General features: G+C 42.9%; 1 long non-coding RNA gene across 1 annotated transcript; it reads left to right on the top strand.

Annotated features, from left to right (window-relative positions):
- Positions 1 to 8,835: 8,835 nt before the first annotated feature.
- LOC108639574 lies at positions 8,836 to 23,474 on the top strand. The gene is made up of 3 exons (XR_001920589.2): positions 8,836 to 8,941; positions 13,476 to 13,577; positions 23,200 to 23,474. It is a non-coding gene; the product is annotated as an uncharacterized LOC108639574 (long non-coding RNA).
- The last annotated feature ends 1,204 nt before the right edge of the window (positions 23,475 to 24,678 follow it).

Here is a 24,678-nt window from a genome sequence, read left to right as displayed (position 1 = left end):
TAAAGGACTAATAATACTCTTTATTAAAAAAAAACCTCTACAAAGAACACCTGTGGCCTAAAAATGAAGGCTTTGAGACCTTTCACCTTGTCATAATAACCAACTGCATCCTCATAAAAATGGAAAATACTGTGATAAACATTCTCTGCACGTTTACAAGGCTGATCCCGAATCCACTCTCAGATTTGCTGCACACAGATATTAACTTATAATTAATATGACTGTCAAAATAATTGCACAGAGAATAATCTTCCTGTTAAAAAAAAAATCTCAGAACAAAATAGGTTAAAATGGTGATTTATGGGCATTGTGGTTATAGTTCAAGTATATAGGTATCGCATTCCTCTGATGCTTTAAGGAATGGTTTGCTGCCTTGCTGTATATATGCATGTGTTTTTTCAAACATAATTTCAGTATTAATAAGGAAAAACACTGTTCTATTTTGAAAGAGAAACATACCTAATTTGGTATGATAATTTAAATGCTCTAACTCAACCAGAACTCTGAGTTTGATGCAGCAGTTACTGGAAAATATTATGAACTGTCTCTTTACCAAAAAAAGAAAAAAGCTAGTCTAGAGAATAGCAGTCTTCTGGCCCTAAACCATTATTATTGTCTTGACAAATATTGATTGCCGTTTTTAGCACAGAATAGAATTTGGCATCCTTAATCTCCTTTATTTAGAATTTAATAACTTTTAAAATGTTGCGTGACTCGGAGAATTGGCAAGAGGAAAAGGAATGCTTAACTGCTAGAGACTTGTGCAGTTACAGGCTGGCTTTGTCACAACTGCCTCACAGCAGTGTGTAACAGTGAGTGGATATATGGGTAAACATGTAAAGCAGTCGATGTGGTAGGAAAGAGTGTATTTATATCTGTGAAGATGGTATGTAAAGAGCACAGAGGAAAGTGCAGGCAGAAATATAAACCACTATAGATTGCAGTAATTGCTTAAATTAACAGCTATGATGGCTGTCTCTGGCCTAATTATCTGCTTTGGATCTTCATTGCCTTCTCTTGACTGAATTAATGAACTCAAAGTTGCAGCCACCAAGAGTGCTGCTATTATAAGCAAGGCCTGTACACCGACAAATGAAATGTCTCCTATTTATAACCCCAGACCAAGTACCTACTTCCAGCACTTTGCTCCTGTACTACTTATAGCTAAGCTATAGATCTGGAAAAGCAAATTACATTGACTGGGAGGCTTGTCTGCTCCGCATTTGAGGTCTTTGCTTCTTGAAGATAAAATAATAGTTGCATGATAGAAGTCAAGTCCATAAAGTCTGGGAGGAAGCATCTTATGCTCAGATTATGTGGAACAAAAATTGTACACTTTTATGGTGTCCATTCAGAATGAGTTCACTGGCTCAGGCAGATTCCAACCAGACATCTGTTAATACTAAAGGCTACTTCGGAGAGATGATTGGAAATCTGAGTTTTACTTTTAGCAAAAATTGCTATAAACATTGTTTTTCCACAAAACTTTTCAACCAGGTTTTGGGTTGGTTTTCTTCTTAAGACAAACAATGAATTTTCCCTTTAAAAAGAGCAAACCAGGAACACGTCAGTGCCCTCCCCACCCCAGCAAACATTCTTTGTCCATGCCCTTGTATTTTTTTTCCCTCAAGTGTATGGAAAAATGTGTATGAGTGTATGACATCTGTGTTCAGTCTCTCCTTTTTCTCAGCTGGCTCTGTGAGATAGCGTATTAGTTTTCGTTCCTTCACAAGCCTTCCAAAGGACAAGTCTTATCTTGCAGGTATTGTTGTAGGACATGAGATCACGCTCCAGTATGGAGTTTATCAAACTTGGTGTTTACTCAGGATCACCTTTGAGAGCCTGGTGGCAACGGAGGTCCCTGTCCTGTGTATCAGAGGCAGCATTCATTTATTGTGCTGAATTAGCTTATGCTTGCCAGTGACAGTACATACAACAGTTTGGATACATTTACCCCATGTAAGGGATATTTAAGGATATTTAACTTGGCCGGGGTGGGGAATTTTTTTTTTTTAACTCTTCGTGCAGGAAAAGTGTCTGGTAAGATGAGAATCAGGCTGCAATCAACAAGTTTTATTAACTAAAGCTTTGCAGTCAGCTCATGTGTATCTTTGGTCCCATACCCCTCCTCCCCAACTCACCCATCCAGGAATATCCTCTTACATATATGTGTGTGTGTGTGTGTGTGTCTACTCATATGGAGTCATAGTTCTCATCACTTGATCATACTGAGAAAAAAAAGCAAAAAAGATTCAAAGGCAGCTTTGGAAGACAAGTTTGAAAACCCTGTCCATAGTCAGAGGGAGTAAAGCATGCCCAGGCAGATGTGTGAATGCACTTTCAAAACCCAGCTTCTTTGTGTATCTGAAGCAGACTCTCAGCATCTGTTGAGCAGTCTAATTGGGGCTGTACTTGGTTCAGGTACCTTGGAAACAAATTTAATAGAGCTTTCTGCAATGAAAGATCCTGATACTAAAGCTTATTGCTCTGTTGACAACAGTGTTTCCCAAGTCAGTCTTGTACTTTGTGACTGAGAGTGGAGGGAGAAACCCTGATATCTTCATGGTTTATCAAAGATGTTCATGGTTTATGATAGATGTTCATAGATGGTTGTTCAAATTCGTTTTATTATTTTATGTTCAGTTTATATGTGGTGATTTAAACCCTTTCTTGTCCTTTCTCATATGCATAAAAAAGATGTGTTCAAAATCCAAAAGAATGCAGCTCTGTAGCTGCATTGGTAGACTGTCCCCCATGCCAGTCTCAGTTTGTTTATCCAAATTCAAATAATGATTGATGACTGGAAATCTTACTGTCTAGTTCCAAAGATACTGCAGAAAACTAGGAAATGGGGACCTGGGTATCACAGCCATACAGGATATTCTGAAGTTTCTTAGAGTATGTGATATTCCATAGCTAAAAGCAATGCAAACTAATTGTTGTGATATTTATTTGACAGTATTTGTCAATTTGTCAAATATGGAGCCTGAATCTAGATATTTTTGTTAATATGTAATTGCATAATAAATTGTTCATGGGTTGGGTTTTTTTTTCAGGTTGAGCAAATATCAGTAACTTTCTAGGAAAGCAGAATGTTTAGTTTTGGTGCCAAGGTATTACATCAGTCAACATTTTGGCATCTGAGTTTATAATTATTGACTTTATTCTTTTAAAACCACCCAGAAAATTGTTTTCTGTTGTTTCATTCCTTCTTATGAAAATATGTATATACATTTCTAACAACTTTTTTAAAAATCTTTTTCATATTCTCTTCTGTAATCACATCTGCAAGAAAAATGTGAGTTAGGAACATTAATCATTTGGGAGCCTTGTGTCTAAGTCTTTGAAGACAAAGTGCTGCTTCTGCTGACTGTAGAGTTTTTAGCCCAGGGTGGTTTCCTCTTTCCATATAAATCAAAAAAAACCCCATACTGCTGTTCTTCCCAAATCAGGTGGGGGCAGAGGGAACCCTCAAGGAATAAATATTTGGTTTTCATGTGATGTTGCTGCCACAAAAAACAGGGCAGCAACAGATTTTTGAGAAACAAGGTTTAAGCAATATAAATTTAAAACAAAACCAAATTTCCCCCCTGCCTAAAGCTGAGGCAAATCATCCTCACCCACATCACTTCAAAATTGATAGAATTCTGCTCTCTGAACATCCCTTCAGCTAGGAGTGTTTCTTAGGCTGCTGCAGATTCTTTTCTAGGCTTCAACTGCTGATGCATCAGCTTTCTATAAATGCATCAAATAATGAGATTTATTAGCAGTATTTGTTCATGTCTCGAATTTCTGTGAAAAATATCCAGGTAATGGGCAGAACTGGCTGCTGGGTGAAGACTTGCCTATTAAAAGGCAGGAGAAAGGTTAGTTGTGGAATATTGGTGTCTGGTTTTAGGAATGATGATTTTCCAGTCTCTCAGATGACACAGAGTATAACTGAGAAGTTTAAGTAACTTCCCCACAGTTATTCATCAGAGACAGATGTTTCACCCTGCACGTGCAAAGCAAGTAGACAAACGTAGATGCCAGAGGAGAATTGCTGCATCTTGCTCGTCTCGCCTTTCTACTCATCTCTGGGCACCTGTTGTCATCATCATCTATCCAGTAGAGAAAAGTCTCTCCATCAGGTAAGAGCTTTCTTTTCCTCTTTGGGAGCAGTATAAATGCTTGTTCTTTGTAGGTCAATTAGAGAAAGAGCTATGTTAGTATTATTACACATAAATATTTTTATTGGCACATAAACCAATAGTGCTGCAGATCAAAAGGAAGCCTGTGCTGGTAAGCAGTATTGGCATGTGGCTGCCATAATACCTGACTATTACTGGATAGTATTGAACACAGTGCCTTTATCCTTTCTAGTATTTTTATTAGAAAATCTGGTACTGTTGTCCTGTGTCAGAAGTAAGGCTCTGAAACACTGGTGGCATTTATCTGTCCTGAGAAACAAGGCCTTGACCTGGTGGGGTCTGCCTGCTGAGATGTTTTGATACTGATCCATGCTGAGATAACAGCAAGATTGGGCTTTTCATTACATTCCTATGCCAAGACTATGGTGCCTACAAATATAGCAGGGGTGTTGGTATAGGTGAATTGCCTACAGCTATGCAAGAATATTGTGGAGGAGCCAGGAATTCAAGTGAGACCTCCTGAGCCCTGCACAGGCTCCTCCTACATCTCTTTGCTAATCTGCTTCCCATATGACTTTCTACCTTGGCATGACTAATGTTCACCACTAATGTGTGCTACCTTCTACCATTTTAGTATAATAAAATAATAATTTATGACTTAATATGGAATTTAATTTTTGTACATGTTTCAGGCACTGTAAGGGATCAAAGAACAGGCGCTGGTATGAGGGGAGCTCTGTATTTGCAGCACTCATCATGAGTTATGAGTCCCTCAAACTTGTTGGTTTTGCCCATATCAAGGAACAAGATGATGTTATCTGGGACTCTAGAATGAATCCTAGCCCCCGAAGTGGGAAATAAAGCAACATACAACAACTTTTTAAAAGTTGAAACTAACTCCTTTGACTCATTTGGAAAAGAGTTGGAACAGGAACAGCTGTCTGTGCTGGCAGCGTCAGGGGATTACAGTGCAGCAATTGTGCCTGCTTTTCTCCCCCAAAGTCTGATTCTTGCTTCTGAGGTTTTGTGTGATTAGAGAAGAGAAATGCCACAATTACCTTCTTTGTTTGTCCACTATATTAAACACTTTAAAAAACAAGGAGAATAAGATCAGAGAAAGTGATCTGATCCTTTTGGACATCTGTAACTATTGGGAATAGTGGTGTTTGAGAGTCCTGTCTAGTGAATGCTTCAGATAGCCTTGTGGTGATGTATGCAGCTGGTAGGAAGAACTGAGGAGACACAGAAAGCATTGTATTAGAACTTGTGCACTTGTGTTCCCAAACCAACATCTCTCTTGCCCAAACTCTATTATATTTAACAGAGTAAAAAAAGGTTATTTTACTTCATTTTGAAAAATAAAGCAAGCATCTTCCTCTGCCCTAACAAGGACTAGTCATCCAAAATGAAAGCATGAGGATATTGGACTGAGATTATGCCAAAAAAACTTCATTTTTTTGCAATACATTCAAGCCTGTGTATAACTAAAAACTAAGAGAACCTGTGCCCTTCCAATGCACTAATGCTGTCTAAAGGAGTATTCCCTTCCCCTACTCTCCAAACAAATACTATTGGGCCATAAATACATGCCTGTGCAAGCTCAGGGCTGTAACATCACATCTGCTTTAGAGAGCGATGCTCCCAGGGCTTTCCGTACCCACAGGACCACTGCACGCTTTTTTGGGACTCTGGGCAAGTAACAGATTTAAACTCTGACTGAACATTGCTGCAAAGGCCATTGTACTGTTCTCCCCATCCCTGACCACCCACTCTGTGCTTTGGGTTTTGTAGGGGAGACCTGCTCTCACGACCTCTGAACACTGTCCCCGTCTCCAGCAGGGCTGGGGGCAGGCAACCTTCACAGGGCAATAACTGCTTTAAAATTAACACATCTCTTTGCACTTGCTGCAATTATTTAAAAACCCCCTTGTCAAATGACCCACGTTAAGCCAAAGAGCATATTGCTAGGGGTGTGCTAACAGCACCAGTGCACTAAACCACAACTGACAGCCTGACCCAGTGCTGTGCTTTAAAAGGGCAGGGCCACAGCATTCGAGTTGGAATTCTGCTTTAATTAGGCCATTACCTGACCTTCAAAGCTGTATTTTCTTCCTCCTCTGCATGCTATGCTGGAGGAAAGGCTGCTGGAGAAGACAGGAAGAGCCCTATCTGATCGTTATCAGGAACGGATGAAAGCCATGCATTGCCTTTTCCTTTTGACGTGTGCAATTAGTTTGGCTTGTGTGGAAGAAGCATGTCAAGGTAAATGGCCATCTCTGTCTTTCCCTTTGCTGATCCCTGGCAAGGTCCATCATGCAAAAAGCTATTCAATCACTTGTTGACAGTGGTATCCCTCTCATAAAACCTGATTATACACCACTGTGAGGTACCTTTGCCCAGTGGTGACCTGACAGTACCATGGGCTGTTTTACAGGCTGAGTGCACTCCAGCTCTCCTCATAAAACTTTATTTGAACCTGTTTGTTTCTACATCTCTTTGCCCCCCTCCCCCTCACCTTCAAAATAAGTTTTCCCCTTTTTATGGGGATAGAAGAATCTTTATGTCCAGGGCATGTGACATCTGTGGTGCTCACCAGGAGCACTCTACCATTGCACTCGCTTCCGAGCAATCCCATCCTTGCCAACCCAGCAGAGTCTCACAGCTCTGCTACCTCCTTTGGCCTCCTTGTTGTAGGTGTCATGTGTCTTCTGTGTTTGCCCTGACTTCTCCATCTTCTCAGGCAGGGATCTGTGCTAATACACTTACCTTCAGGAAACCAGTGAAGTCAGTTCCTGCCTGGAACTGGCTGCCACCAACTCTCAGCAGACACAGGCGACAGACCCTCTGTGGCTGCATGTTGCAGATGACTCTTATGGAAGGCAAAAGACCCTCAAAAGGTGGAGATTTTTTACATAAATAGACATAAGAATTTATTTTCTAGATTTAATTAATGCTCTGCTTATGAGAAACAAAGCCCAAAGCAAAGAAATCCAATGTAAGTGCTGAGAGAGAGTTTACTTTTAATTCACGTTTTAGGCCAGTGCCAACCACGTTGCTGATGGGTTATGCCAAGGAAAGGCATTAAGCTCACTCCATAGCTCAGAAGCGTGTGCGTGCACCCTTCCACCACTGCTGATGTGGTGGCCCCTTGCTGTGCCCAGCATGAGCCATGGTCACAAGTCTCCGGTCATACCCTTCATCTCCCTGCAGATTTCCTGTGTGGCCGCGGGAAAGTAATTTTGAACTCGTGCTATCTCCTTTGCTTTGACCAGAAGTGCTGCTAATCCTTTTCCTTCTTGTGAAGTTGACTGTGCATGAACACCGACAGAGTGGTGGGCCAGTGGCTGCCAGAGCAATGTCTGTCCCAGGACTGGGGGGATGGTTGTATCTGTACCCATTTGGGTGCTCTACCTCAGCAGAGGGTGAAGGTGGTGCTCCCCAGTGTCACTTGGACAGAGTGGACAATGTTTGAGGGAAGGGTTTGCAAAAAGCTTCTTTCTTTAGTCACAGACACTTTGTTTTCTTCTCTTAGCAATATTTGAAGGTGTCATGCACCACCACAGAAGGGTGATGGAGTAGCAGTTGAGTCCATTAGGGGACAGAAATTAGATAATGCGTTACAAAAGGAGGGATATTCAGAGATGAGAGAATGGAAACAGCACTGAATTTTTACAGTGCTATTATACAGTTAAAAAAAGTACTCAGCTCTGGTTTATAAAGAAGACAACTGAGGCATGGCAAGATCCAGTGGCTTCCCCAAAGTCAGACCGGAAGTTTTTTTCTTGGCACTAACATATGGAATGATCTGGCCAACAAATGACTGAAGTCTTCTGCTGCCAGAGGGCCCTGTAGTACGGTGTCTTGAGTGAGACAAGGCCCTGGCCTCGCCCGCTCAAACCCCGCTCTGCAAACAGGGAATTAGAGCTGGCTGCCCAAGGCCAGGGCAGTGGCAGGACCTCTGCCCATGCTGAGCTGCTGTGGGATCTCGGCAGGTATGGGAAGCGGAGGCTGTGGACACCAGGTGCTGCCAGCACTGGGGCTGCGTGGGGGCTGCTCGCTGTCCCCTTGCCCTTGTTAGGAGGTGGCAGTTGCACAGTTGCAGTGACATGGCTGGTAATCAGAAAGATCATTTGTGCTTTTTATCACTCTGTCACCAAAGGGCCTCGTCTTCAATCGGATGGTGTTCCGAGCTGGATCTGGGGGCAGATAAACCATTAGCTGGAGAGTTCAGCCTTGGTCAGGCTTTGAAGTGATGGAATCACCATCCCTGGAAATATTATGTGGCACGTGTAGATGTGACACTTGAGGATAGGGTTGAGTGGTGGCTCTGGCAGTGTTAGGCTACTGGTTGGATGATCTTAGAGGTCTTTTCCAACTTTGAAGATTCTGTTATTGTACGGACCACTGGCGAGAGGCAGCCACGGGGCTGGGGGACTCGGCAGGGACACTCTCCCTGCTCCTGCCCCGCGCCCGTGCCCTGCCCTGCTACCTTCTACCCTTCCCTCTACCCTTCGCTCCTGGGGGCAGACCGAAGCGCTAAGGAAACGAACAGCCCAGTGTTGGTCGTTTCTTTAGCGGCTTTAGCCCTGCACAGAGCGCACTTCGCGGCGGGGCGGCGGGGCCGTGAGGGCCCGGGCCGGGCGCACCGCCTGCGGAGCGGGCCGAGCCGCCACGAGATGGCGCACGAGGAGCGGCCAGGCCGCCCCTCAGCCCCGCGGCCGCCCCTTCAGCCCCGGCGGGCACCGGCGGCAGCTCCCGCCGCCCCCAGGACGGCCCTCATTTTGCCTTCCCAGGCTTGGCCCTCATTTGCAGTAAGGTGGCTTTTTTGGTGGCTAATTTTAGTGCTAAATTGAGCCTAATTATTATAGTTTAATGAAGGGGCTACTTTAAGTTAAATAATGACCCTGGCATTGTATTTATATGAATGAAAAATTAACCTTAAAAGGTTGTCCTTCTCAGAAAATGGATTGCATGCTCGGCTCTCTCTATTGATTAGTTTAGGTATTTAAAGTGCTGCATTTTATCTCTCCAGCCTCCTGGTGAATTTGTCATGATGATACTTAAAGGAGAAAATTGACGTTGTTTATTTTCACAAACCTTTTTGGCATATTTCTGGGCTTCTTATTGCACCTTTGAGCTATATAGTGTTGTATGAAGGAACAGTGATAACCCTTCTGCTTAAATAAGCGTGACAGTCTAACATCTCTGTTCAGCTGAAATGCCACTGAAAGGGATGCTGCAGTGCGAAATGTGTATTACATTGCAGCTGATGGAGTGGGGTGAGCAATCCTGCAGAGGTTTTCAAGAGGACTAGAGTCTTCCCATATTAAATGACTGATGGGAGGGTTTGTCAGAATTTCTGTTTGCTCCAAAAATTGGAGTTCATTTCTCCTTGGAGCTGCCAGACAACGGGAGCCATCCTAATAATTGCAAAATACTTCAAGACTGGGTAGTGTTAGAGATTTTGAATGTGACATGTGCAACTAAGCAAAAAGACACAGGACACATATGTGTGTTTCTGTATTATAGGGGGAAATAATAGGATGATGTAAAGTTTATAAGTTAAATATGGCATCTGGTTTTCCTACAGAAGTTTTAAACATTTTTAGATTTACTCCAAAAGGTATGGGGGAATGGGGGGAAATGTTATGCTGTGATGCTCAAAATCACTCCCCTGTGTGCTGGGAGGTGTTGTGGCTCAGTGTCTGTCTGCCACAGGATGACCCCCCCCTTGGTGCCTCCCATAGTGGGACAGGGAGCATGGGTGTGGGTGCCCCATGTTGGGGAGCAGGAGGTTTGCAGGCACCTGTGGTGAGCCACAGCAGCACCAGTCCTGATGCTGGGCCAGGGCTGAGCCACCTCCATGGGGCTGCACTGCCCAGCATGTATGAGGGGCAGCCAGCCCCTCCCAGGCGGCTGTATCCACAGCTCTCAGTCTCTGGCCTGCTCCTTCAGTTATCCCCTCTGGTTTCTCACGTTTACAGATCTGCTTCTGGTCTCTGAGTGAGCAATTGCCACCCCTTTCCTAACCCCATATCCCGGCTGGTGGTAGGAATATGCACGCCTCTTGAATTCCCCAAACAAAATAGAAAGTCTTGGGTTTAGCTGAAAAGAACAGCGAATTCTGCTTGCAATCTGTAATGCAATTAGCGTTATTTGACTTGGCAGCCGTCGGAGGGCCTGCGTGGGCTGCAGGCAGTGAGGGCCCAGAGTTGGCCTCCATCTAGGAAGAGGACTTTGGAGGAACTCTCAGTAATTTTTACATCTGAAGTCTCTCAGTGGTTTCTCTCCCCCATCTCCTCTTCCCTCCACCCTCGGCATTCAGATGCTGCAGCCGGTCCTTTTTCCCAGCTGGGAAGGGGCGAAGTCGGCTGGTGCTCCAAGCCCAGTATCTGCGCGCCGCATGCGCGGATACTGCGTCCCCCGCCCGGCCAAAGGAAAATAATTCTGGGTCAGAACTCACTGAGCCATCTGTGTTTCTGAGGCTAAATTATTTCTTACAAAGGAAATAGCATTAGGTTGGTGTATCTGGCTGCTAATTGCTTTAACTGGCTGAAAAGATTTCAGTCTGTTCCTGAACTGTTTGTGCAAACTTAACAGAATAGTGTTACCTTCAGATCCTGCCCCAGCCACAGCCAGAACATATAAACAAGTCTTTTGGTACGAAAAGCAGCACAAAGTTTCAAGCTATGCTAGCAGAGGTTATGAGAGACAGGAAGTTATGGGCAAATTGATTTCACCACTGGGAAACTAGGGATTTTCCCCCCCCCAAGTAATGACTGTAAAGCATTCTAATGCTATTCAACATTAGTGCATTAAAGTGTGGCCTTATTAATTCAAGACATAAAGGCAACAAAATAAGCTGTTAAATTTAAAATATAATACATATATAATGAGAAAAAATGTGTGAAAGCTTTATTCAAATGAAAATGCAGAATTGTTTGAGCTAGTGAAGTATCTTTTGTGCTGTGAGCATATGTAATAGATTTAATTATTAATTTCTCCATTGTTCTATGCACACAGACAGGGTTCAAGGCACAGTCATTCTCTGGCTTTCATGGATCTAATTTGTATAATTATTGTCTGAATAAAGAACTGCTCTGATTCCTAGCTCACTTTTTCCCTCTCCTAAGGACTACCTCTGCTGGTTTCCAAAAGAAGAGCACCTGCCAATTCTTCAGGAATCAGCTGATCACTTCCAGTGATGACACACACTCCCAATGATGTTCCTTTTCAAGCCTCTTTGTCTAAATGAACATTGTGCATACTTTTTAATTTTATTGAACAAATTACATTTGTCAGGGTCTAGCTTTGTAAATAAATAGCTAGAGACACATGGATGCACATTGCTGCTGTTCAAGGTCTCCTGTTCTATTTATGGAAGCCAGATGAATGTGAAACAAAAGAGAAACTTTTCTCTAAAACCAATTATCTTTCTGCATTCCCATCAGTATAATTATATTGCAGGGAATTTTAAGAAGTCATACAAGTAGAATTGAATACTTAAAATCATGGCTAGATAGTTATGCAAAAGCTGAGTGGAGCATCTTGCCTTCTGCTAACAAAATACACTGTGGCTGGCTGTTCTCTTCATGCCTTCACACCTGACATGTATGTGTGTATTCATCATAAAATAAGATGATAAAATAAGCTGATATCCATGATATACATATGAAAAGTATTTCTGACAATAAGTACTGAATTCCTCTCAATTTTGAAGTATTAATATTAGTGGGTTGAATTATTTTGTGACTTAGGCATTTAAAAAGTCATGGCCCTGCTATGTGAGCATCTTTAATGATAAATGTTTTCTTTGACTTTGGAGACACATTGTGTTATTAAAACAGGGCATCATCTTTTTTTGTGGAAAGGTCTTCCCAGATGGTAAAAGGAACAATGCCCAAGAACACGTGGCAAGGTTCAGATGCGTTGGTAGGGGTGTCTGGTAAAAATCATTATGTTGACCTTGCTTAGAGATAAACTTTTTAGGAAGCTGCAGTACTGGCACATGGTTTCTAAAAAGTCACATCATTCTGGGTGGAGGAGTAGAGGAAATTTGCCAGGAGAGTACTTTTTTTTTTCCATTATCTCATCAAATTTTGAGAAATTTTCTTGAAAATGTAGTTGTCTTTTCCCCTTAATTTATTGAAAAGATGTTGTCAGACCACCAAAATAAAAATTAACGGGGATGTTCCACAGGTGCTTTTACATTCCTGTCAGAGCAGAAAGCTCAGCAAGAACAGCAACAGGTGTAGCTCTTGAGGAGAAGCAAGACCAGGCCCAGCTGAAAGCCTTCTTCCAAAGCAAAGGAAAGGGGTCCTGTAGCAGGGATCTGCTACACAACAGTTTATCTGCCACCTACTGCCTTCCTTTGCAGGGATGTGCTATGGAAAGGTGAGAACATGATAGTGCAATTAAAAACCATTAAACAGTCCTTTTATGAGGAAGTGAAATAAAAGTGGCATGGGATAAATATATGATATTTCCAGATTTGAATGTGTAATCTGTATGTTTAAGTGTATATTTGCATTTAATACTAGAAGTAGTGAGATGGTGGGGCATTGGTGGGGCACTGGCTACCATCGTGGGGATTGGTTACCTGCTGTATCCAGGGTTGCTGGTTTTTTCCTTTGCTCTACCACCCCTTTTTCCCCTCTTCTAGCTTTTTTTATATCAAACAGAACCATGGAAATTAAACATTTAAAACCCAACTCTGAAGAAATTATATATTTAGCCTGACCTTGGCAAACAACTTTAGCAAGTCAGGAAACATTGGTAGCTGCCTGTGCCATGGCAAACGGCTTCACGAAGCTGCACGCTGAGAGGTGCCCATCCCACAAGGACCAGCTCTGTGCTGCACACGCACAGCAGCTCCAGCCCAATGTTTTCTTTTCTGTGAAAGCCATTTTGACTGCCATGTGTTTGCATTTATTTCCTTTCCGGCTCTCTATATGACTCATCTGCAGCAGGACGGAGGAGCCAGAGCAGAGCTGGGCTGCCCAGGAACTGCTTTCCACACTCACCAGCCCTGTTTTGGGCAGCTTTCTGGAAGGCAGTCCCATGGCGAGGAGCAGTTCACTGGGCTGCAGAATTAACTTGCTATGCTTGTGGCAGCTGGGCTCAGTGTTGCTTTGCAGGACAGGTACATGAGGGCTGTCCCCTTCCCATGCCTTGACACAAGAGACCAAGGTGCTTTTCCCTCTGTAAAGTGATGGAGGCAGCTTTTATCCACTCTGGCTTTGAACCTTGCTCTTCCCTATAGGTTACCCACTAAGCATACCACCACAGGTCTGACACTCCTAGGTTTTAGTTCAATCCAAACCTAATCTTTTCTTCTTTTTCCAGAAGTCCTGCTGGCGCCAGAGTTTTCTTGTGTTCAGCCATGGGCAGGGTTACAGTAAATGGTTTCCTCTCGCTTCCTTCTGGGATCCTGTGCCAGGGCAGAAGGTATGTTTCCATCTGAGGATTCCTCTTGAGAAAGACTCTTACTTCATGGAGGGGTTATGCTTGAACCATGATGGTATTTTAACTGACTTTTGTTTTTTAGTAAATTCTCCTCCCCTGTCCAATAATCTGCAAATCTGTTACCAATCAGAATATGATACGTATCCTCAGCCAGTTTCAATGGGGTTTATTTCTATTACATCTGGCAGTGTGTCCAGCAGCGGAGAAAAAAAACTCGACTAGAATTAGCTGCACTGAAATCAGCTGAATTTTGGATGTGTTCAACCTTTTTGGCCAGACTTATTCCGGTTCATGAGAAGTAATTATCTCTTGAGCATCACATTAATATTAAAGATCCATAGGCATTAGCGTTTAGGCAATATACCTTCTTCCCAGTTCCAAAAAAAATTACGTGGGATAATTGATCTGAACATGCTCCAAATGTACATATGTCTTTGTTTATGAATTCCAATGTGGATTGTTTGGGAGGATAAGTCGAAATAAGGAAAAGCAGGCAAAGATATTGAGACCTCTTCATCTCCCTGGCCATTTCAGCTAGGAATAGTTATAATCTCCTGAAAATGAGATGTGAAAGCTAACAGCATGTTAATAGCGTATGTTACAAACACTAAATCCCTTCAACTGGTATTTCTGATTTACACTTTTCTCTGTTCCTTAGATCAGGGAGTTCATGGTAGATGCAGTTTGTGTCTGCCTGCAGCCAGGCCAGTCACTGGAGAGCCAGGTTTGGGCACTAATGGTGCTTCTTCCTAAGGATGACATGAAATTGCACCACAGCTTCTGCCTACTGAAGGAAAAATTCACCTTGAAGCACCCAAAATACTGTCTCCTGTGAGATATCCCTTGGCTGACGTGCCTCCAGCCCCAGACAAGGAGGTGATGATGGCTGTGCTGTGTCCCAGGACGTGGTGGCTGTACACATAGGAAACCACAGCCTTGGGTGTTCAGGTGTTGCTCGCAGACCAAGTGTGGCTGGGCCCTGCGAGGAGGGCAGTGCTGCAGGCTGAGGGCTGGGCTCAAGCCACTGGGCACCCCCATGCTGACACAGTCCCCTACCTACCCTTGTGTCTGTGACACTTATATCTGTGCCTAGGTGTGCTTGTGGGTACGCAGGTGGTATTGCATTGCTCATTCTTCCACTGGCAGAAAATTCACTTACTCCACTTCGGCCAGCAATGTCATTACATTAAATAGAAGAGGAACCTCTCCTTTACTGAATTCTTTATTGTGTTCAGCTTTGGTCAGTAGGGGAAAATAAGTCTATAAAAGTGCCACTAGCTTGTTTCAGCTTTTGCACGTGCGCCCTCCTCGTTTTCACGCCCTGGAGAGGGGTGTCAGACACAGCCTGCCTGCCCAAGCAGTCATGGACTGGCCCAATTTCCTGCGGAGTGCAGCGAAGGCCACAGATATCAACTTCAAAGGTAAACAATTACCTTTTATTATCACACATGGCTTTAGCTCTACCAGTTTCAAATAGCACATAATCACAAGTCTGTGATAACATTTACTCCTGATGAGAGAAAATTCACCAAGTACTAAATTGCTGCTGAGATGACGGGAACATGAGCCAGGCACGAATTAACTCGGATGATGAGTCAGCAGACGTTAATGTGTTGCACCATGCTGGAGACATCTGCTGAGCCGTCCACTGTTGAATCATCTTAAATATTTCTGTGTTACTACCCCTCCAGGAGCAAGCATTGGAGAACTTTTGTGTCTCTGTGTTATATATGCATAAACTATTTTAAAATAAATATATGCAGGCACATAACAAGTGTATGCATTTAGGTATGGAGGTAATTTTCAGCTACGGGAAGGATGAGCAACTAGCAACTATTTAAAGTAAAACATGCATGGAAATGCTGATAGCAATTGCCCACATTTGGTGTTTGGAAAGTGATAGCTTTGCTTAATTGTGGCTCTAATGAGCCTGGCAGGGTGACCTCATGTCTGCATCATATACCCTGAACCTTCATGCAGACCAGCTCTCAAAGTAGGAATTACAAGTTTAGTAAGGGCTCACCCCATGTTTTGGAAATTAGTCCCTCTGGAACAGCTGCTAGGTGCTGTGCTGAAGTGTATCATCACTTTGGCTTTTCCCAGTTTTTTCCCATATACCCAGGATGTCAATATGTGGTTAGATAAATGTAGTAACTAAGCACAGTCAAGAGCATCAGGTGAATTCAGTGGAGAGTTGCAAATGCCTTCTTAAATGAGATCCTTTTTCACTGAAGGCCCTGCAACTGTGCCATCATGCACTGTCCTCCTGCAGTGGATCTTCAGCAGATGCTAAAGGCAGTGGTGTATAACTGGGGTGCCGAAGGACTGTACTTTGGACAATGTAGTCATTGCACAAAGGAAGAGGCAGAGCTTTTATTTGGTAAATCCTTTGTTGCATTTAGCTTAACTCACTGCAGCAAAACAACTCAGATTGTTTTAAAGTATATTGTCTGTTCTGGCCTTAATTTAAACTTTTGCATACATAATTACCCAATTGTATGCACATGAGAACTGCAGTAATTCAGTGCACATTGTGCAAAGCTGCATTTTTTGAAACTCTGACTCTCTGAGGTCTGGAGGTCAAAAGTTAATTCTAGTGAGATGTGAGAGTTGTCCATGTTTGCCAAAAAAAATTGTTATTTTAAGCATTCTGCAGTCTGAGTGTCACCATTCCAACTTGTGTTTTTAACTCCCTGAATTTTCATATGCAACTGAAAGAACCACCACCTAACGCACCAAAAGTTTTGGAAAGCAGGGTGAGAGCAGGCATGACTATTGCAGAGGGGATGTGGGAAGCACAGGCTGACAGTGGAGCTGGTGCCCCACAGTGTGGCTGTGGGGCAGTGGGACTGGACAGCCTCATGGTGCCCATCCTCCCTCTCCTCCTCCTCGCTGCCACTGATCCCAGGCTTCACCTCTGCTCACGGCAAGCCCAAGGCTGACTGCCATCTGATGGAGGTGCTTGGAGCCCTTTTCCTCCTCTTCCTGAGGCCTGAGGTAGGTGCAGGTGCCTGCTGGTCCCCACTCATGGGCCTGAGGACCTCAGGGCTTCTGAACTGATTCAATGCTAGATGCTTAAAATAGCTCTAAGCAAATGACAAAAACATCGCCTTCACACTGGGTTTTGCACTCGCATACTACTTTCTCCAAAAATTAGCTCTAACAACTCATCTTGAGATGCCCTAAACCAACAACTCAGTATTTAATGAACATTAAGGGGGAATTAAATTAATCTAAACAGTAGCTAGGTTTCAGACTTCTCAGTAGTGGCTGCGCAAAAGTAAGGTAGTGTTTTTAGACCAAATAAGAAATCCATCCTTTGAGGACTGGTTTACAGTCCTCCAGAATTTTCCGTGAGGTTAATAATCAAGTGAAACGTTCTGGCAGGAATGATCACATTCACACTGCTGCCCAGTCATTAGAGTGGTATGTCAAGAGGTTTCAAGTAAGTCACAGTATTTTTCTTCTACTGTGGAAGACAATGCATCTCCATATTTATTTGAAAAGCTTTCTCCCATTTTCCTTTGCATGCTGAACTTCTTGGGCACAGTGCATTAACTCTTCTTGAAGTATAAAATGGAGAATGGGAGTGCCAGAACATTTTTGTCAATGGTTTCCAAAAACTATGGAATTTCCTGCCCAGCTACATCAGATCAGCCAACAACTTTGTAATTGCTAAAAACAGCCTGTTGATTTTCCTCCCAAGTGTTTCAGCTGGCCTGGCTGAGCTTTCTCTTTTCCACTGTCTTGAGATGTTTCTCTCATTGTGCGCTGTGCTGTATTTTTATGGTCGACATATCCTCTAGCAAACAATTTCAGGCTGATGGCGGAAGAGAGATTGGATTCAGGTTAGAGATTTGAGCCTGGGACAGGGAGCCAGGAATGCTTCAGTTCCTGAATCAGATCTGCCACTAAATCAGGAATCCACATAAAGCAAAGCCACATGATGAGCAATTGTATGATGATTTGATTTTCTGTGCGGAGGAGGAAGTGAGGGTTTGAATGCGGTTCTCTCCTTGGCATGCCCCCTGCAACCGAAGCCATGGCTACAGGTGGGCCATGAGTGGGGAGCCTGGAGCAGGTTCCTTCCAAGGGGAGGCTGAGATTGGTGAGCCTGCTGTCTAAATGGGGACTAGAAGTTTTTGCCAGATATCTCAGTGGTAAATGCAAATAAATTAGTTATGTACGCCTGTATGAAATTTTCCCGCTGAAAAATTCATTCTATAAAAGCATTTATACTGTATTCTTTATTGTCAGCTAATCCAGCCCAAACTCATTAAATGGCAGTGTGTGGGTTACTCGCTGTCAGTGAAATTATCAAAGGCATTTTTCAGCTGGTGCACTGGGAAAGCATGTGCTTCAATGCCAACTAAAACAATAACGAGGAAATGTTATGATCAGACTTGACCAAATGACCTTTCCCATTTTAGATTAGTTCTTAATTTCAGCACAAGGGTCATCCTGTGAGAATAGTTACAATAAGTCACTGCTCACCTCTCACATGAAAAAGAAGTGACTTATTAGAAATCTCACTGTACTCATTGCAGTTAATGAGATGTGGAAAGCTTTATAATTTGATTTGCTGGACCATATGCTGTAAAGGGATACTGCTGATTTCATTCCTCCACATTTAATTTAAGCAGTATGCAATGGCTTCTTCGTATGGCTACTTATATAATAAAAATTAACTTGGAGGATAAAAAAAATACACCATTGTGAGGTTTATTACTCTATGTGGTTGAGTTTCAAGTGTTTTTCATTGAAACATCTGTAAGTAATGTGTAGGTCTAATTTTAAATCCTGGCAAATATTTTCCATTTAACGTTTGGTTTTACTGACAGGCTTGGAGCGGTGGTTTTCAGAGCTTGTCAGTAACAGATACGCATTTTCAAAGATAAACGTTTTTTTAATTGAAGATAACTGTAACTCAATACCTGCTTTTCCTATCCCTCTTGTATTTTAGCAGTTGCAAGCAGCAACACAGACACTCGTCTCCTCTCCCTCGGACCCCAGCCGTGGCAGCAGCACTGTGGTGGTGTGGGCTGTCCCTCGCGGGGACATGGGGAGCCATGTAGGGCCGCACTGCACCCAGAGAGTGAGCACGGCCCTGGGCTCGCAAATCCGAGGGAACAGTCGTGAATTCACGGAGACTGTCTCCTTCAGAGGTGTCCCCCCAGCTATTTTGCAGGAGCCATTACCTCTGGAGGGTGGATTTGGGCCTCAACCCCAGGCGGGGCTTGACCGCCCTCTGCGACTCAGCAGCACACACCCCGCTCTCAGGGCCAAGCGCACTCGCTTGCACGGCAGCGGCTCACCATCACGGCTTTATTTCAGGTTATTTGATTTTCGGCTGCAGACAAAATGAAACAGCTCAAACAGGCAGGCTGGCTGCACGGCCCATAAAAGTGGAAACCGCGCTGGCTTGTCAGCGCGCGTCGCCTGGCCTGGCTGGGGCTTGTGCGCTCTGGGTGCTTCGTGTGAGAGCCAGAGCCGTGGCTGGGCTAAAGGCAGTGGTGGAAATACCCAGTGTGAGGCAATGAAAGGTCAGTTTGGAAGTCAAATATTAAGATAATTTTCAAAAAGAAGTCCTGAAAGGCTAGAAGTATAGGAGAGTCACTGGTTTCACCTGAAAGAAATGCCACAGCATTATTTGCAGTTAATGCCATGGTGTCCACAAGCTCTAAATACAAAGATCATGTGTTTTAATCTAACATGTTGGTTAAATTTGAGATCAGGCCAAGAAGTCTTGTGAAGTTTCTGCCCATGTGGGACTGTGCTGAGGGAGACTGTGGCCCTGTGGTGCAGCAGGGCTGCAGCAGCTACTAAAACACCATTTTGTGAGGTGCTTGGTAGAGGGATGGTGCTTATCTGTGTCCCACTTACTCTGTCACTCCCTCCCTCTACTCTTTACTCACCACGAATTTCATCACCATGAATTTTACAAACAAGTTTAATCCTGCTTTCAGTGAAAAAAAATAATAGTACATTATTTCCCTCAGACCTGCACTGTCGTCTTATTGAACCCTGAACTACAGCAGCAGCAAATGGGGTTTTGGCACAGGGGGTTAGCCATGGAGAGGGTCCGTGGATATGGGGTGCCAGAGGGAAGCCGGCGAGGAGCACTGCAGCAGCCAACAGGAGCACAGGGACTTCTGTGCTCCTGCAGCCCTGCGCTGAGCCTCCAAGAAAGAGTGTCAGCATTACCTAATTTAATGGCTTTTCATTTAGAGAAACAAACATGTCTTTGCTACCAAAGACAGTCCATTTAATTTCATTTGGAAACTGCCTCTAAAATGCTTTGCGATGGTCTGTGGTGTGGGTTCAGCAGCTGAACTAAAGGTGTGGGCTTGAGCCAGCCCTCTGTGCTTCTTGGGTCTGAGTCTCTTTGGTGGCAACCCTCCCAGGGATCAAATCCAGGCCCTTCGAGTGTTGACCTCTGGACTAAAAAAATAATCACAAAAACAGGTTTCATTTTTAACACGTCCCTGTTTTCTTTCATCAGAAGTTTTGAAATGCTTCTGAGGAGGTTGGTGATAGCCATAACCTCAGCCACAGTGATTTCCCATAAACATTGAGAGAAACTGCAGCTTTACTGAATATAGCGTCTGTTTTAAATGGCTGGTGGTTCACTTGTTTTTAATATGAGTACAAGCACAGAGGCAAGTAAAATCTAATGAAAGTACTTAGAAGATTTTGTTTGGATACCCCTCAGCAGCCGTGGTTTATACAGAAGGGGGAAAAGATTTCTTTATAGCCACGCCTGCAGAAGCCAGAAATTCAATTTTGCTCCACAACTTATTTTATTGCATTTTTAATTTTCTCTTGCATTACCCTGACCCTTTTCTATAGCTTTTGACGCCTGGTGCTTAATTACTTATCATTAGCAATGTACAGGGGGGCCTTCCTGCATATTTATAAATGTGATCATTAGTACATGGGAAGACAAAGACTTCTTTAAGACCGTCATTAGTTATTCTGTTTTCATAGAAATGTTCATTAGAGAAACTACCCACCTGGTTAAATAATTATAATTAAGAATTGGTAATCTCCTTTGCATTTTTAACTTGATCTTCAGAATGTGTGTGCATAGCTAAAAGAGCCTTGTTTGGTCATCTTACTATCTTTTCTTTTTGATTTGAATTGTCAAGAAGATTTAAATGCTGTGTTTTGGAACTGTGTACCCTAAGAATGATTTATGGAAAGATAGATTATTAGAAAAAAGGAAAGAAAGAAGGAAAGAAAGAAAGAAATCAACCCTGCAATTATCTCTGAATTCATTAACTCTGCACTGGCAGAGAGAGGTTGTATAAGCCATTTACTGTAATGTGTGGTATGGAGTTAAAACAAAATGTCAGCAGAGCCTGATTTCCCTGCCCTATCTCTGGTGTTCACTGCAGACACCCAGACTGCAGAAGAACATTGCAGAAAGGTATCATTTCCATGTCACAGTATGGTATTCCTTGGAAATGCCGACAGTCAATGTGGTGGTGGCAGTAGTCCTGCTCCCAGCCATTGTGGGGAGCTGGTGGGAAACCTGTCTGAAATGTGTGTGCCTGCCTGTCTGCTGCAACCATGGGGAAGGGAGAGCGTTGCCCCACCATGGGGCACAGGGAGGGCTCAACTCTGATAAACCATGGCAATGGGAAGAGCTTGTCAGTGGCATAAATATCATCTGTAAACAATTAAGCAGCTACTGCTCATTCAGGGCAGTTTTGAAAAGCAAAGGAAGTCTGCAATCAGTTATATCTCCAATTACCATAAAAATATATTAGCCATTCATTCATTTATTAATGATTCATCAGTTAACCACACATAATGAGCAAATAATTAGCAATGCTGTATGGTTGCCAAAATTGAAGAAGTGTTGGCATTTTAAAGATGAAAGGTTGCATTTATGTAAAAAGTCGGGTGGTGATAAAGTTATTACAGAAGATAATTATAAAAGTGGCTGTCCTATTTTAGAGGCTGAGGTCCCACAAAACCTGTCTAATTGAACCAAAATTAATATTCTTCAAAAGCATGAATGTTACTGGTTACTTGCTGCTACATTTACTGGGAGATCTCCCTTCAGTAAGGTATGTCACACAATACAAGTTAATAAAATGCCAGACAGCAAGACTGTGTTCTTTGTTTGCTCGGTTCAGGGCCTTGTGGAAAACAATAAATTGCATTCATGTCAGCCGAGGCCCATCCCTTTGCTAATTACCGTTTGGTGCTGAAATGACTTCTGTGAAATTGGGAGCATGAAGAAACACACAGCCGTACAAGGGAGGCTTTTCAGGCAGCGGCAGTAAATGTGAGATAGGCCTTAGGCACACAGATGTTAAAACAGCGAATTCCCCTGCAGATTACACTAATGGAAACCCTGTCAGGGTAAGTCAAATCCAGGGTCTGTGGTCAAAATCTAATTAATGTTCCTGTACTTAAAAAGAATATGAATGCCTGGAGGTGATGAAGAACACATAAGAAACTTGCTTGTTTGTAAAATTGCTGGTGTGGATGGCAACTGCCACTGAGCCCTTCCTTAGGAGGTGACACCTGCTGCAGAAGCTGCTCGGTGCGAGGCTGTGGGCACTGGGCTCAACCCCTCTTTCAAGTCCTGCAAGAAAACAGCTGTTGGCTCCTGGCCCACCTTCCCTGTGGACAGTCATCGCCGTCATTAAACACCTTCTCTTTGTTTGGTATGGCCATGCAGTGTCGGCTTCGCTGTTTAGGAAGTACTTGTAGCTGACGATGTAGGAAAGGGCCAGCTCCTCTTTGTGCAAAAACAAAGACTCGGCCGACTAGGTTGAGCTTGAGGACACTGCTGGGGCTCTTACGGCGCTTTCACAGCTGCACTGTGCATGGCCTGGGCAATAACAGAGGAAATGAATTTATAATGCAACAATCTCTTCATTTTCACAAGCACAAAAATTCCCCTAAATACTTAAAATAACACTCAGAGTGGGACAGACCTTAAATTTTGAATAAATGAAACCCTAATCCACTGTGTTGCTGAAACAAGCTTGTTATTAAAGAAATAAATTTGAAACAGCAAGTGGTTTGAGAATTTTGGATTTAATTATTTAAATCTGCTTAAGATAACTCTCTAGCACTGTGCTTGGGTTTCCTGTTGAGAGCGTGTTTTCCAGTAAAGGTATTCCACCCAGTGCCTTGGAAATATTACTTTCTCATGCAACAGTGGTTTAAGCAGTAGAGATGAATAATTATGACTATAATAAGGCAAGATATTATATGGAAACTTGGTGGTATTTCTTGGGTGCAGCCTGTCATGAAAACTGCACAGAGCCAATTGTGTTTGGAGAGATCACCACTCTCCTTGGCTAAATGGCAGGTGGAATGTGGCTCCAAATGCTTTTCAGGTAAGAGAAAAAGTAATTCCCTTAGTTATATTACAGAGTCCACCATGACCAACAGTATGAACCAGCAGGTTTGCAATTTTAAGCTAATTTGAAGTATTATATGTTACTTAATAGGTAAATATTGGGGATCAGACTTTGTTCATTGCTGATTAATTAAAAACTACTACTTCATCTTTAGGATGTAAGATTATCTCCTATCTCAGTATAGATCAAGAAGGTAAAATCTATCTTGTCTTTTGTAGAGCCATAACAGGACCTTCCTGGATTCTGAGTCTGCATTTAGGGTGAGAATAGAAGAAATGTATTCAAGGTGACCCTGATCTGCACAAGTGTTCAGCTTTCCAGCCAAAATTTTTGGGGACCAGAAAGAGGCAAGTCCAGACTTTCAATTAATCTTGCTTAACAGTTCAATTGCTACTCACAGGTCTAATGGTCAACAGAGCCATATCATCATCTGAATCCAACAGCACCAACCAACTTAAAAGCTGGTGCTTGGTTCAGCACTAGGTTCTCTAAAATTAACAACATGTGTAAGGATGGTGTTCAACCAAAACCCAAAAGACTTGCCTGGTTATTCTCATTCAAGCATGCTCACTGATAGTGATTATTAGCAATATCTTTTTTTATAAATGATTTTTATTTTCAAGAGAAGGTCCTAAAAATACTTTTTTCTTAAGCAATAATGTCTATGTTTATGTGTTACATGAGGCAGATGTTGGTTTAAAGCTTAATTCTCACTTAAGATATCTTTCAGTCCACGAAAGGGTTGATTAGTGTCCCCTAGCTGAACCATTTTTTCCCTCTGTTGCTTTGACCCATTGATTTAATTAAGGTCTAATAAAGAGAGGGCTGAAAGATTGTTAAAAATCCTTTTTTTTTCCCACAAATCTGACCTATGCTCGTCTGTCAGTGCATTTTTGACTCGCACATGCCCTCTTTAGTATGTAAGCATACTTATACAGAGTTTGTCTTCCTTAGAGCCAGTTGTTTTTTTCCCCTCAGTGATAGGTCAGATTTAATTTTGGTTTTAACCAAAGCAAATGCTTTTTTGGAGACCTTCTATTTTAGTGAAAATAAGTAATGAAAAAATAACCGAAACAAGTCACAGTATCAAAAGGAAAGACCTTAGAAAGCTTAGTGGTGACCCTTTCTTTTTCTGTTTCCTTTCCCATCCTCCTGTTGCCAGTGAAGAAGGAGAAATGAAAATTCGAGTTTGCTTTTCAATTAAGCAACAAGAATGACTCAAAGTTTATGAAACATGGAGGGTTTTCATTGAAAATGCTTGCTGCTTTTCAACTTTGTGTCTTGCCTAGGTTCACCCTACTCATCATATTGCCAACCTCCTGTTTTCCTTTCCCTTCTCCTCCTACCAGCTCTGCAGTTTACCACTCTAGGGTGAGAAGAGCTGTTCCCAGCATGCTAATTTTGCCACTGAGCAGGCTCATCTGTATCTTGTAAAAGGGAGATTACCACAAATGTGCACCCTCACCACACTCTGCTTCTGCGGTAGGAGAGGACTTCTGGCACTGGGGCTCCCAGTGCTGTCCCTGCTGTGCCAGGACCGCAATGACGGTCTTCAGAAGAATAAGGGGAAAAAAGCCCCAGCTGCAACTTCAAGGAATGGCTCAATGTGCTATTCATGGCTTGAAAGAACAGCATTGCTACCCATAGTGGCAGTTTGTGATTGTGAACCTTCTTAGATGGTTCTCATGCTCAGATTT

This window comes from Manacus vitellinus, unplaced genomic scaffold (assembly GCF_001715985.3).
Source record: "Manacus vitellinus isolate BGI_N305 unplaced genomic scaffold, ASM171598v3 scaffold_21_pilon, whole genome shotgun sequence".
In the NCBI taxonomy this organism is placed as follows: domain Eukaryota; kingdom Metazoa; phylum Chordata; class Aves; order Passeriformes; family Pipridae; genus Manacus; species Manacus vitellinus.
This window is presented reverse-complemented; position numbering and strand designations above follow the sequence as displayed.